At 41.7% G+C, this 14,486-nt stretch overlaps 1 protein-coding gene across 1 annotated transcript in view; it reads right to left on the bottom strand.

Annotated features, from left to right (window-relative positions):
• The window catches only part of ZFHX3 (zinc finger homeobox 3), a 704,611-nt gene that overhangs the window by 590,112 nt on the left and 100,013 nt on the right, over positions 1–14,486 (bottom strand). The window lies entirely within an intron of this gene.

Here is a 14,486-nt window from a genome sequence, read left to right on the forward strand (position 1 = left end):
TCCTTCCTTCCTTCCTTCCTTCCTTCCTTCCTTCCTTCCTTCCTTCCCTCCCTCCCTCCCTCCCTCCCTCCCTCCCTCCCTTCCTTCCTTCCTTCCTTCTGCAACACAGGAAAGCCCATGTAGTTACAGAGGTCACCTTCCACACTACACAAAGCAAAAAGATAAACACAAACCAAAGTGTCCCTGGGCTATATCCTCTAGAAAATATCCACAACAATTGAATCTCTTGGGCAAATGTTACTTTCTTGACACAGAACATTTACTGCTAAAAACTGTGAAAACACAGGACAATATGTTCTGATACAAAATACCACAGCCAACTGTCTATGGCAAAAAAAAAAAAAAAAAAAAAAAACAGGTGCCACTCAAAAATCACAAGTTTTCATCTCTTCTCTTTCGGTTCTAAAAGTAGTTGCCTTGACATCAAAATGAAAATTACAACCTTGTAATGAATGAGGAGCTACTCCAAGGCCTGGAGAATGGGATCCAGATGTCATCCTATGTTCTATCTGGATGGAAAGATGGAATCAAGCTGCATTTGATAATTTATTTATTTAACAAAAAACTACTAACCATCAACTACTGAAAACCATATGCACCCACTTTAGGTATTGATAATTCTCTGCCTACCTCTCTCTCAAATTTTGTAATCACCTTTCAGGCTAAAGTACTTGAATGGTCAGTCAGAGTGTTGCCCCATAAGTTCCCTTCAGTATGGTGTAATGTAAGGATCCTGGGCTCTAGGATCAGACACACTAGAGATAACATTCAGAAGGGCAGAAGTCCACTGACTTCTTTGGGTTAGAAATGAAGGGGGACCACCACATATGGAGAGTGGCTTGTGTTTTTGAGTAGACTGGAAGACCCACTTCTCTCCCTTTTCTGTACCTTCCCCACCCCCCATAGCCAATATGGTTGGAGGATTTTTATTGAGGAAACCGACAGTTTTCTTCCATGGGGTAGCATTTCCCTTGAAACGAGCCTGGTGGGTCAAGAGGTAATGATGAGACACCTCCAGCAGGAGTATAAATCCTGGTCATCAAATATGGAGGCCATGAGATCTGGCCTTCCTTTCATATAAGGTTGCTCCCACCAGTAGCAGCCCTGAAGCACCTGGCTTTGATTGCACTGTGGAAGCTGGAAAGTGTCTTTCCATGTGGATCTGCTCCTTATTAGCAGAATGACCTTGCAGGAGCTACATAACCTCTCTGAACCTCATTCAGTCACCTATAAAATGAGAGAGTAATACCTGCTTCCTGGTGGTGCCTAAAAGAGATAGTGCATGGAAGGTTCTTTGCACACAGCCTAGCTCAGGACATGTTAGCCTGGTTGGAGTTGCATTCCATTACAGCTTCCTTCTAAGACTGACACTACCTGAAGAAGACACTCCTTTCTAAGACTGGTAATACCTGAGCTTGAGCTCAGTTGTTGGAAAAGTCCTTCGGTCATGTTCTATGTGCTGGTGTCCCAGAAAGGTACCTGAACCATTTAGGCCCACATCATCACAACCCTCATCCCCAGTAGTTACCTACTTTGGTAATAGCTGTTGGTTTTCCTTTTTCTGTCCCCTCTTTAGTCAACTAAAAAATTTATCCTTAAAAAACTCTCTCTCCTTCCCTCTTTCAAACTTCCTTTTCTTTCTTATTATTCCCCCTCTTTCTTCTTCTCTCTTCCTTTTAAACATAATTTTCAGCCCCACAGTGCTTACCTGCTGCCTAAGACACCCAAGTAAAATCCTTATACCCGAGCTTTGAGCTTCTCTGACTCTGTTTTTTTTTTTGTCCTTATACTCATCACCTCCCTCTCCCTACTGTAGTTCACCTCTCCATGTTTCTTGTCCCAACCTTTATCTCCCAATCTTTTGTACGTTTTTCCTTCTTGATAAAAACCACTCAGCCATCGAAAGACATCTAGGTTGTTTCCAGCTTTTTGTTATTACAAATAAAGTTGTTATAAACATTCATGTACAGGCTCTTGCAGGGTATATAGCTTTTCGTTTCTCTGGTGTAAATGTCCAGGAGTACAACTGCTGGGTTGTATAGTTACATGTTCAGTATTCAAGAAGCTCCCAAACTCTTCACTAGAACAGTTGTATCATTTTGCCTTCCCACTAACAACGTAGGAGTGATTTGATTTCTCTGCATCCCTACCAGTATTTGGTATTGTCACTATTTTTTAAAAATTTTATCCCATCTAATAGGTGTGTAATGATATCTCATTGTGGTTTTAATTTGTATTTTTCAAACAGCTAATGATGTTGAACATCTTTCCATGTGCTTATTTGCTACTTGTATATCATCTTTGGTGAAATGACTCTTCATGTCATTTGCCATGTTTTAATTGGATCGTTTGCTTTTTCTTACCGTCGAGTTTCAGAAGTTTTTATATAGTCTAGAAACTAGTCCTTTGTTGGATACGAGGTTTGCAAATATTTTCTTCCATTCTGTAGCTTATAATCTCATCCTAAAAGATCTTTCACATAGCAAGAGTTTTTAATTTTGTTGAATCAATTTATCAAGTTTTCCTTATATAGATTGTGCTTTTGCTGTCAACACTAAGAAATCTTTCCTAGCCCTAGAACCTAAAGACTTTTTCCTATTTTTTCTAAAAGTTTTTATAATTTTATGATTTAGACTTAACTCTGCAGTCCACTTTGAATTAATTTTTATTTTGTAAACTTAGGTTGAAGTTTATTTTTGTTTGCCCATTCATGTCCAATTGCCCTAGCAACATTTGCTGCAAGGCCATCTTTCCTCCATTGAATTGCTTTTGTATCTTTGTCAAAAATCATTTCAGCATATTTGTGTGGGTCTATTTCTGGGTTCTCTATTCTTCTCTACTGATGTGTGTGACGATACTGCACAGCATGGATTACTGTAGGCAGATAAGAAGTCTTTATATTGGGGGCACCTGGGTGGCTCAGTTGGTTAAGCAACTGCCTTTGGCTCAGGTCATGATCCTGGAGTCCTGGGATCGAGTCCCACATCGGGCTCCCTGCTCGGCAGGGAGCCTGCTTCTCCCTCTGATCCTCCCCCTCTCATGCCCTTTGTCTCCCATTCTCTCTCTCAGATAAATAAATAAAAAATCTTTAAAAAAAAAAAAAAAAGAAGTCTTTATATTGGGTAGATTGATTTCCTGCCACATATTTATTCTTTTTTCAAAACAGTTTTAGCTATTCTAGTTTCTTTGAATTTCCATATACATTTTTGAATAATTTTTGTGCATATTCACAAAAATATCTTGCTGGGATTTTTATAGGAATTACACTGAGGTATATACCAATTCAAGGAAAATTGACATCTTTACCATGTTGAATATTCCAAACCATGAACATAGTACTTCTCTCCATTTATTTAGGTCTTCTTTGATTTCTCTTATCAGCATTTGTAGTTTTCAACATACAAAATATACATGTTTTGTTAGATTTATACCTAAGTCTTCATTTTTTAAGCTATTATAAATAGTATTGTATTTTTAATTTTTATTTTCATGTGTTCATTGCTAGCCTATAGAAATATAGTTGGTTCTTGTATGTGCATCTTCTGTTCCGTGACTTTACTAAACTTGCTATTCATTCTAGAAGGTTTTATTATTAATTTTTGTAGAGTCCTAAGGATTTTCTATGTTGACAATCATGTGTTATGGAAGTGAAGATCATTTTATTTCTTCCTTTTCAATTTGTGTGCCTTTGATTTCCTCTGTTGGCCTTATTGCACTGAGTAGAACTTGCAGCACTGTGTGGAACAGGAATGGTGAGAGTAGTCATCCTTGCCTTATTCCTGATCTTTGGGGGAAAGCATTCAGCCTTTTCATTAAGTATAATGTTTGCAGGGTGCCTGAGTGGCTCAGTTGGTTAAGCGTCTGACTCTTGATCTCAGCTCTGGTCTCAATTTCAGGGTCATGAGTTCAAGCCCCTCACTGGGCTCCACGCTGGGTGTGGAGCTTACTTAAAAAAAAGTATAATGTTTGCTGTAGGGTTTTTGTAGATGCTCTTTATAAAGTTGAGCAAGTCCCTCTCTATTCCTATTCTTCTGAGAATTTTTATCATGAATCGGTATTGCATTATGTCAAATGTTTTCTCTGTATCAATTGATACAATCATGCAATCTTTCTCTAGCCTGTTAATATGGTGGATTATATTGTTTGATTTTTGAATATGTTAACAGCTTTGCAGTCCTGGAATAAACCGTTTGGTTATGGTATAAAATTCTCTTTGTATGTTGCTGGAATGTATTTGCTAACATTTTGTTAAAGATTTTTGCATCTATGTTCATGAGGTATATTGGTCCATAGTTTTCCTTTTTTTGTACTGTCTTAGTCTGGTGTTGGTATCAGGATACTATTAACTTCACAAGATGAATTGGGAGGTATTTTTTCTCTTCTTTCTGGATTAAGTTATGTAGAATTGCTGTTAATTCCTTAAGCACTTGGTAGAATTCTGCAGTGAAACCACCAGGTCTAATTTTTCTCTGTTCCTCTACCTCTCCTTCCAGATCTTACTTCCTCAGCTTCTTACACAAGTGTGCAACTTCTAATGCCTATAATAAAGTCTCTATTTCCTAATACTCTTATCTACTTCCTTGATTGAATTCTGCTATCTTAAGTGATCTGATATTAAACTGAAATAATGATAATAACAGTTAACAGCTCCTGAGCATTTAAAATATGCCAAGTACCTGCTATGCACTTTACATGTGTTGTTTCACGTAAACAACCCCATAGGGAAGGTTATATTGTCATTCCAATTTTACAGAAAAGGAAACCGAAATACAGAGAAGTCAGCTGTAAACAAACCCACAGTAAGGATCTGAAGCAGGACAGAAATCAAACTCTTCGCCATGTGACTCAACTGAAGTTCCTTTTCTTGGCATATAATGTCTCTTTCAGAAGACCGGGGCATGTGGTGCTGATAGAAAGCATATATTTGAGTCTTAGTCACATCCCTGGCTTCTGGAATAACCTGTGCTTTTCATCTTGTTTACCTTCTCCTCATACCCACTGCTTTTTCTATTTTCCTTCTTTTCTCTGCTCATGGAGAATTTTCTCTCTGGATTTTTTCCATCTAAATGGCCCCCCATCTCCCTAGCAGCTTCTGTAGAGCTGGAAAGGAAGCAATACCAAGTGATGTATCTCCTTTCAGATTCACTGGGACCCACATAAGTAAAGCACAGGCAGAAGAAGAGGGGTAGGCACTGGTTGGTGAGGCGGCAGGATGGATGCAGCAGAACATTGAACAGAATGCGCACCCGTTAGAGCGAGAACAAGTGGGGATCTATCGGGACGAGTTGACATAAGCCTGCACAGTTACTCTGAGAAATCACCTCTCTTGTTCTGGCTTTTTCTTTGCCCACTTTGGGGTCAGTCCAGTTTTTAATTAAAATGTCTACCCTGCCTTAAAAAACCGTATTAATTCACTAAAATAAACAATACTTTGGATGCAGAAATGAACATGTAGGCAGATGCAGCCCGAATCTATTCTATTCTGGCGTGTGTGTGTGTGTATTTTTTTTCTTTTTCCCTGAGTGCCTTTGCTTGGTAAAAGCCATCAAATATCATTGAGAATTATTACTAATTTTTTGAACAGCCCTGAAGAATTAAAGAGAGAGAGGAAGAGAGAAGGAATAAGAGGAAGAGAGAGAGAAAGAGAGAGGTTAAGCTCAAAGGCAGAGAGAGCGAAATGGACCAGATTATACAAAATTAAAAAGCAAAAGGAGCAGACAATTTGTGCCGAGTGATTGCAAGCAATTACAGTCCAGCTTTTCTGGAGGGAAGATGGGGGGAGGGGGTTATTTCAGCTTAAAAGGAGACTTTATTCATTCCTGATCAGCTTCTCCTACCATTCTCTCTTTTATTCTTGGATATCAATTTAAGAGAAAAAAAAAATCAGCTTTCAGATGTTCCATGTCCACCCCTGCGAATCCACCCCTGGGCAGACAGTGAGAATTTAAGCTTCCAATCGGTTCTTTCTATAGCCCTGAAAACCAATTTGTTCATAAAGAATAAAATAAGGAGGGGTGGGGGGGCGCAAAAAACAACAAGAGCATGTGTTTCTTTTAGAGGAGAGCTTCAATTTTACTATAATTGTCTAAAGACGGAGCTGCTTTGATCTGAAGAATTATTATTGTGCCTCAAATGCCGGCTGCTAATGTCACAGCTGTGCTGGGGCTTGGTCACGCTAAGGGGCTTGGGGACTAACTTAGTCCCTGACCTGCCTCTGGGTCCCGCTCTCCTTGTCTTTCCTTTGTCCGCATGAGAAAGTTCGCTGTCCCAGTGTGTCCCGGTGTGTCCCGGTGTGTCCTCCACAGTGCTGTTGGTTTTATTCAGGTTCTTGGGGAGGTGGGAACATACTGGTGGTGAACATACAGGGCGCTGCTGAGGCTGAGCCAGAGTGGGGGGCTCTTGCCTTCCTAGGGGCAGGCGGGGCTGGATGGGAACATGCGAGAGGGCCGCTGTGGCCACCAGCTCGGGGGACCCAGCTGCGCGTGCATGGTCTCCCAGTACACGCGAGAGCGGTGCGGAGTTCCAGCGCTTGCAAGAAACGCGGACAACTACTGACTGCAGTTCTATGATTTCAATTCTCCGGGTTAATAGTTATTTTCTCTCTTCTCGCCTTATGCTGCACTGAAGCAAAGGGCAGCTCAGGAAGCAGAATTAAGTAATTTTCTTTCAGAAGAAGGAAGCTAACAACTATATTTACGGTCTGAGAGTCGAGGATCTTCAGGGCTCGTGTTTTCCTTGCCGCAGGTCGGGGGACAGAACGAGAGGGCCTCCTCTCCCGCCTGGCTCCCCTTGGTGGCTAGGCAGGTCCAGCTCAGGGCTGCTGGATCAGGGGCTGCCGGCATGACCCTGTCTACTCCTCGCCTCTATTCCGCCCATCTGAGAAGCCATTTTGCCCGTCTCCTCCAGGTTCCCCTGTCTCCTCGGAGGCTTCAGTGGGGACTGCACCAGAGCAGGGTCCTGCTCATCTGTTTCTCTCTGGCTCCCCACTGCCAACCACACTGTCCAGACTTTATAACTTGGCATTCAAGGCTCCACAGATGAGCTGCCTGTAGACCTTCCTCCAGCCATTACCCTTAGCCCCGCAACCACAGGTGATGAGCTTCCCAACTATTCTAGACAGCTCCAGCAAATTCCCACCTCTGGGCCTTTGCTTTGACTTGCCTCCTACCTGGAATACAACCTGTCCCTTCTCTGAGTCCTTCTCCCCTTTCTTCGCCCTACTTCTAGCCTGATGTGCAGATGAGATGGACAAGAAAATTATTCCAAATGGACTGTGAAACCTAGTTTAGGGAGAGGAGCTAAGGACATGGCCTGGAGTAACTCTGGGGGCTGTGACAACAAGAAGAAGATGGACTGGGAGGAAGACACCACCCCCTAGCCTATACGCCAGTGTTTCTCAAACTGGAAGAATGCACACAGCCCTTGGAAAGAAAATGTAGTAAAACACAAGAATATTCATGAACCTTTGGGGTCCAAAGATTCTAGCTTGAAAAACATTGCCTTGAGAAACAAACAAAAACCCTGCAAGATGAAAATATAAACATAGAGGCACCTGGGTGGCTCAGTTGGTTAAGCAACTGCCTTCGGTTCAGGTCATGATTCTGGAGTCCCGGGATCGAGTCCCACATAAGGCTCCCTGCTCAGCAAGGAGTCTGCTTCTCCCTCTGACCCTCCCCCTCTCACGCTGTCTCCCATTCTCTCTCTCAGATAAATAAATAAAACCTTTAAAATATATATATATAAACATAAATGTAGCCCGACAAGGCAGTAGACCCAAACTCCCCATAAAAATCATCCTTTCCAACCTGAGCTTCCCTGATACAAACATACTAGAAGATTTTCATTAGCTGTGCAAACATGGGCCAGTTACTTAACTTCTCTCTGCCTCTTCATCTATAAAAGGAAGACAAATAAAAGTCCCTACCCTAAAGTGTTACAGCAAGGATAAAATGAGGTAATAGGCATGCATGCAAAGTGCTTGGCACAGTTTGAGTTCTCAACCAGCAGCAACTGTAATCAAACTAATCCCTCTAGGTACCTATCTTGGTGCCAGAAAATTCTGAGAGCAAATCCTGAATTCTTCATTCCCTCTTCAGCTCCAGGAGGTCTGATATTCTGGGGTTTCCAGAGAGTGAGAGAGAGGGCAATTAGGAGACTGAGGCTCCAATGAAGACTGAGTTGTGGGGCGCCTGGGTGGCGCAGTCGGTGAAGCGTCCAGCTCTCAATTTTGCCTCAGGTCATGATCTGGGGGCTGTGAGGTCGGGCTCCACGCTCAGTGGGCAGTCTGCTGGAGATTCTCTCTCTTCTCACCCTCTGCCCCTCCCACTGTTCACACTCTCTCAAATAAATAAATAAATAAATAAATAAATAAATCAATCAATCAATCAATCTTTAAAAAAAAGACTGAGTTGCAACCACAGGAAGCACTAAGATAGGAAACACAGAGCAAAACCTGAGCTTTGAGCCAAGGGGAGGTGAACTGATTTTCTAGAGTGACATGGACAGAACAGCTGGGCGATGCCCTTCTAAGAAGGGGACAAAGCGAGGCAGGCCTCACTGCAGAACTTATGGAGGAAGATATTTGAAGAGAATGGAGAAGATTCTGGCTAAGGAGGAATGATCTTTGTACCTCAAAAAGCCATGGAAGTAAATGGCGGGAGTCAGGCAAGAAGGGAGACCTAAAAAGGGCTCAAAGGAATCTAGAGAATAACCTTAGAGCAAATTTAAGAGTAGAGAGTGAGGAGGCAAGATATCTCCAGAACGACAACATCTCTGTCTTCCATTCACTGCCCCATAACTTCGGGTGTTTGAAAGAGTCAAGAGAAAGATCTCTGCAGATCTCTAAGTCCTAATTCTTGGCCCTGGAGCTCCTGCTCTCCTTCCCTGCAGGGAAATGGGCTTGAACAGAAACAAAAATGCTACAAAAATGAGCAAAATTTAAGGAAGAGGGAAAGAGTCAAGAGAAAGTGTACTGATGCATGTAACTTACTTCGAAATGCAATGAAAAAAAAAAAAGATGGACTAAAGGATGGGCAAAGGGACAAATAGATAAAACAAGTATGCTTCCATGTTCACAGGTGAATATAGATGGTGAGTGTATGGGCGTTCATGAAATGTTTTTTTTCGACTTTATGTGTTTGCCAATTTTATTATTAAAAAATTGGGTGAAAATAGGTAACAATATCCAAGATAATCAATTCCTGTCTCAAGACAAGTTGTCCCCAAGGGAAGCTGGCACAATACTGAAAGGGTAGATTTTCTTCAACTGTCTCCCCTTGCCTTTCAGCCCCCCAGCGCTGTCCACACACTTTCCCGACATTGGACAACCTGCTAAGAATGTCGCTTGTAAAGACTGAAGCTATGAACCCCTGCTATGGAATCCGTATTTTGTTAGATCTTTCCCAATGAGTGATACAAGTCTTTAACATCCAAAGAAATAAATCTTAAGAAGTGGAATTTTGGCCAGTAGAGAAGAAACTATAGGTGGTATATCAATTGGGATTAGATTCAGTTGCAAACATCAGACAGGAAAAAAAGAAAAGAAAACAACTGCAGTAAACAAGATGGAAGTTCATTTCACGATTGCATGCGTAGAGTCCAAATGCAAGGAGCCCATGACTCTGCACCTCAAACATTTCAAGAACCTTGTCTTTTCCAGCTCGCTGCTCCAAAACCCCTAAGATATAGATAGTCCCCCTCTTCAAGGTCCAAGGTGGCTGCATCCATACTCCAAGCAGCAAGATGATGGCAGGAACAAAAAGAAGGAACACAAGAGCATGTTCAAGCTATCTCTTAAGGAAGATTCCTGGAAATTGATATGCAAGCTTAGTCACATGGTCACACTTAGCTGCAAGGGAGATTGGAAATGTAGTCCTAATTCTCAGCGGCATTGTGCCCAACAGAGAAATTATATTACTTTTTTTATAATTTTTTTCATTTTTATTATGTTTTTAATTTTAATTCCAGTGTAGTCAACATATGGTGTTATATTAGTTTCAGGTGTACAATATAGTGATTCAACAATTCTATATGTTACTCAGTGCTCATCATGAGAAGTGTACTCTTTAATCCCCTTAACCTATTTCACCCATTCCCTCCTCTCACCTCCCCTCTGGTAACCATCAGTTTGTTCTCTATAGTTAAGAGTCTATTTCTTGAGGGGCGGAGCAAGATGGCGGAGGAGTAGGAGACCTGGATTTCGTCTCCTCTCAGGAATTCAGCTGGATAGGGATCAAACCATTCTGAACACCTACAAACTCAACAGGAGATCGAAGAAAAGAAGAGCAACAACTCTCTCATCAGAAAAGCGACCACTTTCTGGAAGGTAGGACGTGCGGAGAAGTGAATCCGAGGCGATATTCGGGAGGATAGACGGCGGGGGAGGGGCCTCCATCGGCCGCTTCTGGCAAGTGATAAAGCCGCGGAGCACAAAATCGGAACTTTTAAAAGTCGGCTCCACCGAGGGACGTCACTCTGGTGGCTAAGCAGGGGGTGGAACCCTCACGGGACAGTGTGGTCTCAGGACCCTTGGGGTCACAGGAAGACCAGGGGTGCCTGAGTGTGGCAGAGCTCCCAGGTAACGGAGCAGGGAAGCCGGCTGCAGAGGCGGAGCCCAGGCGCGGGCTCTCAGCTCGGGGTGGCCATAAACCGTAATCCGCGGCACAGTCGGGCCCCTGCCCCTCCAGCAGGGACCCAACAAGCGGAAGATCCGGGGAGACTCACCTTCCTCCCCCGGGAGGAGCCGCGCGGGAGGGCACCGCAGGGATCTGCTGGGTTTGGAGACTCCACCCGGGGTCGGGTGCCAGAGACAGAGGCGCACGGTCGCAGGCCGGGTGAGCACGGAGTGCGGCCGGAGACCGGGGAGCCGGGAGTGACTGACGGCTTTTCTCTGGGGGCTCACTGAGGAGCGGGGCCCCGAGTTCTCGGCTCCTCCGGGGCGGAGATTGGGAGGCCGCCATTTTCACTCTCCGCCTCCAACGCTGTACGGAAAGCTCGCAGGGAACAAAAGCCCCGGAGAGCAAACCCGAGCAGATGACTTAGCGGGGAGGGGGCAAGGGCGGGGCAATTCCACCTCCGGCAGAGACATTTGGAAACCACGGCAACAGGCCCCTCCCCAGAAGATCCGCGAGAACAGCCAGCCAAGACCAAGTTTACCGATCAATGAGAACGGCAGAACTCCAGCGCTAGGGGACTACTGCACATAGAAATCACGGCTTTTTTACCATGATTCTTTAGTCTTTTAAAGTTAATTTTTTTTTAACTGTCTTTTTGTCTTTTTATTTCTTTTTGAATTTTTCTTTTTCCCTTTTTCAACTAACATCTTATCAATCCCTTTTTTAAAAAAAAAATTTTATTTTTCATTTTTAGAGTCATATTCTATCCCTTCATAGTAGTTACCCATATTTTTGGCATATATATATATATATATAAGTTGTTCTCTCTTTAAAATTTTGAGATAGCTTCTTCTAACAGAAAAAATATACCCTAAATCTCTAGTGTATGGTTTTTTTCTATTCCCCTGCCTGATCACATCCCCTCCCTTTTTTTTTCTTTTTCTTTTTTCTTTTTTTAAATCCTCTTCTATCTTTTTTCAAACAACTTCTTATCAATTCCTTTTATAAAATTTTTTATAATTTCCATTTTTACAGTCATATTCCATCCCTTCATCATATCAACCCTTTTTTTTGTACATATATAAGTTTTTCTTTCTTTAAAATTTTGGGAGGCACTTTCTTCTAAAAGACCAAAATACACCCCAAATCTAGTGTGTGGCACTGATCTATATACCAGCCTGATCATATTTGATCACATTCTGGTTTTTCTTTTGTTGTTGTTGTTTTGTTTTGTTTGTTTTTGTTTTTATCTTTATCTTTTTCTTTTTTTTCTTTTTCTTTTTTCTCTCTTTCCCTTTCTTATCCCACTGCTTCAGGTCTTTTCTGATTTGTTTAGAGTATATTTTCTGGGGACGTGGTTACTCTGCTAGCATTTTGTTCTCTCATTAATCTATTCTCCTCTGCACAAAATGACGAGACGGAAAAAATCACCTCAACAAAAAGAACAAGAGGTAGTACCGACTGCCGGGGACCTACTCAATACGGACATTAGTACGATGTCAGATCTAGAGTTCAGAATCATCACTTTAAAGATACTAACTGGGCTTGAAAAAAATATGGAAGTTATTAGAGAAACACTTTCTGGAGAAGTAAAAGAGCTAAAATCCAACTAAGTAGAAATCAAAAAGGCTATTAATGAGGTGCAATCAAAAATGGGGGCGCTAACTGCTAGAATAAATGAGGCAGAAGAGAGAATCAGTAATATAGAAGATGAAATGATGGAAAATAAAGAAGCTGAGAAAAAGAGAGATAAACAACTACTGGATCACGAGGGCAGAATTCGAGAGATAAGTGATACCATAAGACGAAACAACATTAGAATAATTGGGATCCCAGAAGAAGAAGAAAGAGAGAGAGGGCCAGAAGGTATAATGGAGCAAATTATAGCAGAGAACTTCCCTAATTTGGGGAAAGAAACAGGCATGAAAATCCAGGAAGCACAGAGAACCCCTCTCAAAATCAATAAAAATAGGTCAACTCCCCGACATCTAATAGTAAAACTTACGAGTCTCATAGACAAAGAGAAAATCCTGAAAGCAGCTCGGGAGAAGAGATATGTAACCTACAAGGGTAGAAACATTAGATTGGCAACAGACCTATCCACAGAGACCTGGCAGGCCAGAAAGGACTGGCAGGATATATTCAGAGCACTAAATGAGAAAAATATGCAGCCAAGAATACTCTATCCAGCTAGGCTGTCATTGAAAATTGAAGGAGAGATAAAAAGCTTTCAGGACAAACAAAACCTAAAGGAATTCGCAAACACAAAACCAGCCCTACAGGAAATCTTGAAAGGGGTCCTCTAAGCAAAGAGAGAGCTTAAAAGCAACATAGACCAGAAAGGAACACAGACAATATACGGTAACAGTCACCTTACAGGCAATACAATGGCACTAAATTCCTATCTTTCAATAGTTGCCCTGAATGTAAATGGGCTAAATGCCCCAATCAAAAGACACAGGCTAACAGACTGGATTAAAAAACAAGACCCATCGATATGCTGTCTGCAAGAGACTCATTTTAGAACCGAAGACACCCCGAGATTGAAAGTGAGGGGGTGGAAAACCATTTACCATGCTAATGGAACCAAAAGAAAGCTGGGGTGGCAATCCTTATATCAGACAAATTAGATTTTAAACCAAAGACTATAATAAGAGATGAGGAAGGACACTATATCATACTTAAAGGATCTATCCAACAAGAAGATCTAACAATTGTAAATATCTATGCCCCTAACATGGGAGCAGCCAATTATATAAGGCAAGTAATAACAAAAGCAAAGAAACACATCGACAACAATACAATAATAGTGGGGGACTTTAACATCCCCCTCACTGAAATGGACAGATCGTCTAAGCAAAAGATCAACAAGGAAATAAAGACTTTAAATGACACACTGGACCAAATGGACTTCACAGACCTATTCAGAACATTCCACCCCAAAGCAATGGAATACACATTCTTCTCTAGTGCCCATGGAACATTCTCCAGAATAGATCACATCCTAGGTCATAAATCAGGTCTCAACCGGTACCAAAAGATTGGGATCATTCCCTGCCTATTTTCAGAGCACAGTGCTTTGAAACTAGAACTCAATCACAAGAGGAAAGTCGGAAAGAACTCAAATACATGGAGGCTAAAGAGCATCCTACTGAAGAATGAATGGGTCAACCAGAAAATTAAAGAAGAATTAAAAAAATTCATGGAAACCAATGAAAATGAAAACACAACTATTCAAAATCTTTGGGATGCAGCAAAGGCAGTCCTAAGAGGAAAGTATATAGCAATACAAGCCTTTCTCAAGAAACAAGAAAGGTCTCAAGTACACAACCTAACCCTCCACCTAAAGGAGCTGGAGAAAGAACAGCAAATAAAGCCTAAACCCAGCAGGAGAAGAAAAATCATAAAGATCAGAGCAGAAATCAATGAAATAGAAACTAAAAGAACAGTAGAACAGATCAACGAAACTAGGAGCTGGTTCTTTGAAAGAATTAACAAGATTGATAAACCCCTGGCCAGACTTATCAAAAAGAGAAGAGAAATGACCCAAATCAACAAAATCATGAATGAAAGAGGAGAGATCACAACCAACACCAAAGAAATACAAACAATTATAAGAACATATTATGAGCAACTCTATGCCAGCAAATTAGATAACCTGGAAGAGATGGATGCATTCCTAGAGATGTATCAACTACCAAAACTGAACCAGGATGAAATAGAAAACCTGAACAGACCTATAACCACTAAGGAAATTGAAGCAGTCATCAAAAATCTCCCAAAAAACAAAAGCCCAGGGCCAGATGGCTTCCCAGGGGAATTCTACCAAACATTTCAAGAAGAATTAATACCTATTCTTCTGAAACTGTTCCA

This window comes from Mirounga leonina, unplaced genomic scaffold, assembly GCF_011800145.1.
Source record: "Mirounga leonina isolate KUSES-001 unplaced genomic scaffold, KU_Mleo_1.0 Mir_180, whole genome shotgun sequence".
Classification (NCBI taxonomy): Eukaryota; Metazoa; Chordata; class Mammalia; order Carnivora; family Phocidae; genus Mirounga; species Mirounga leonina.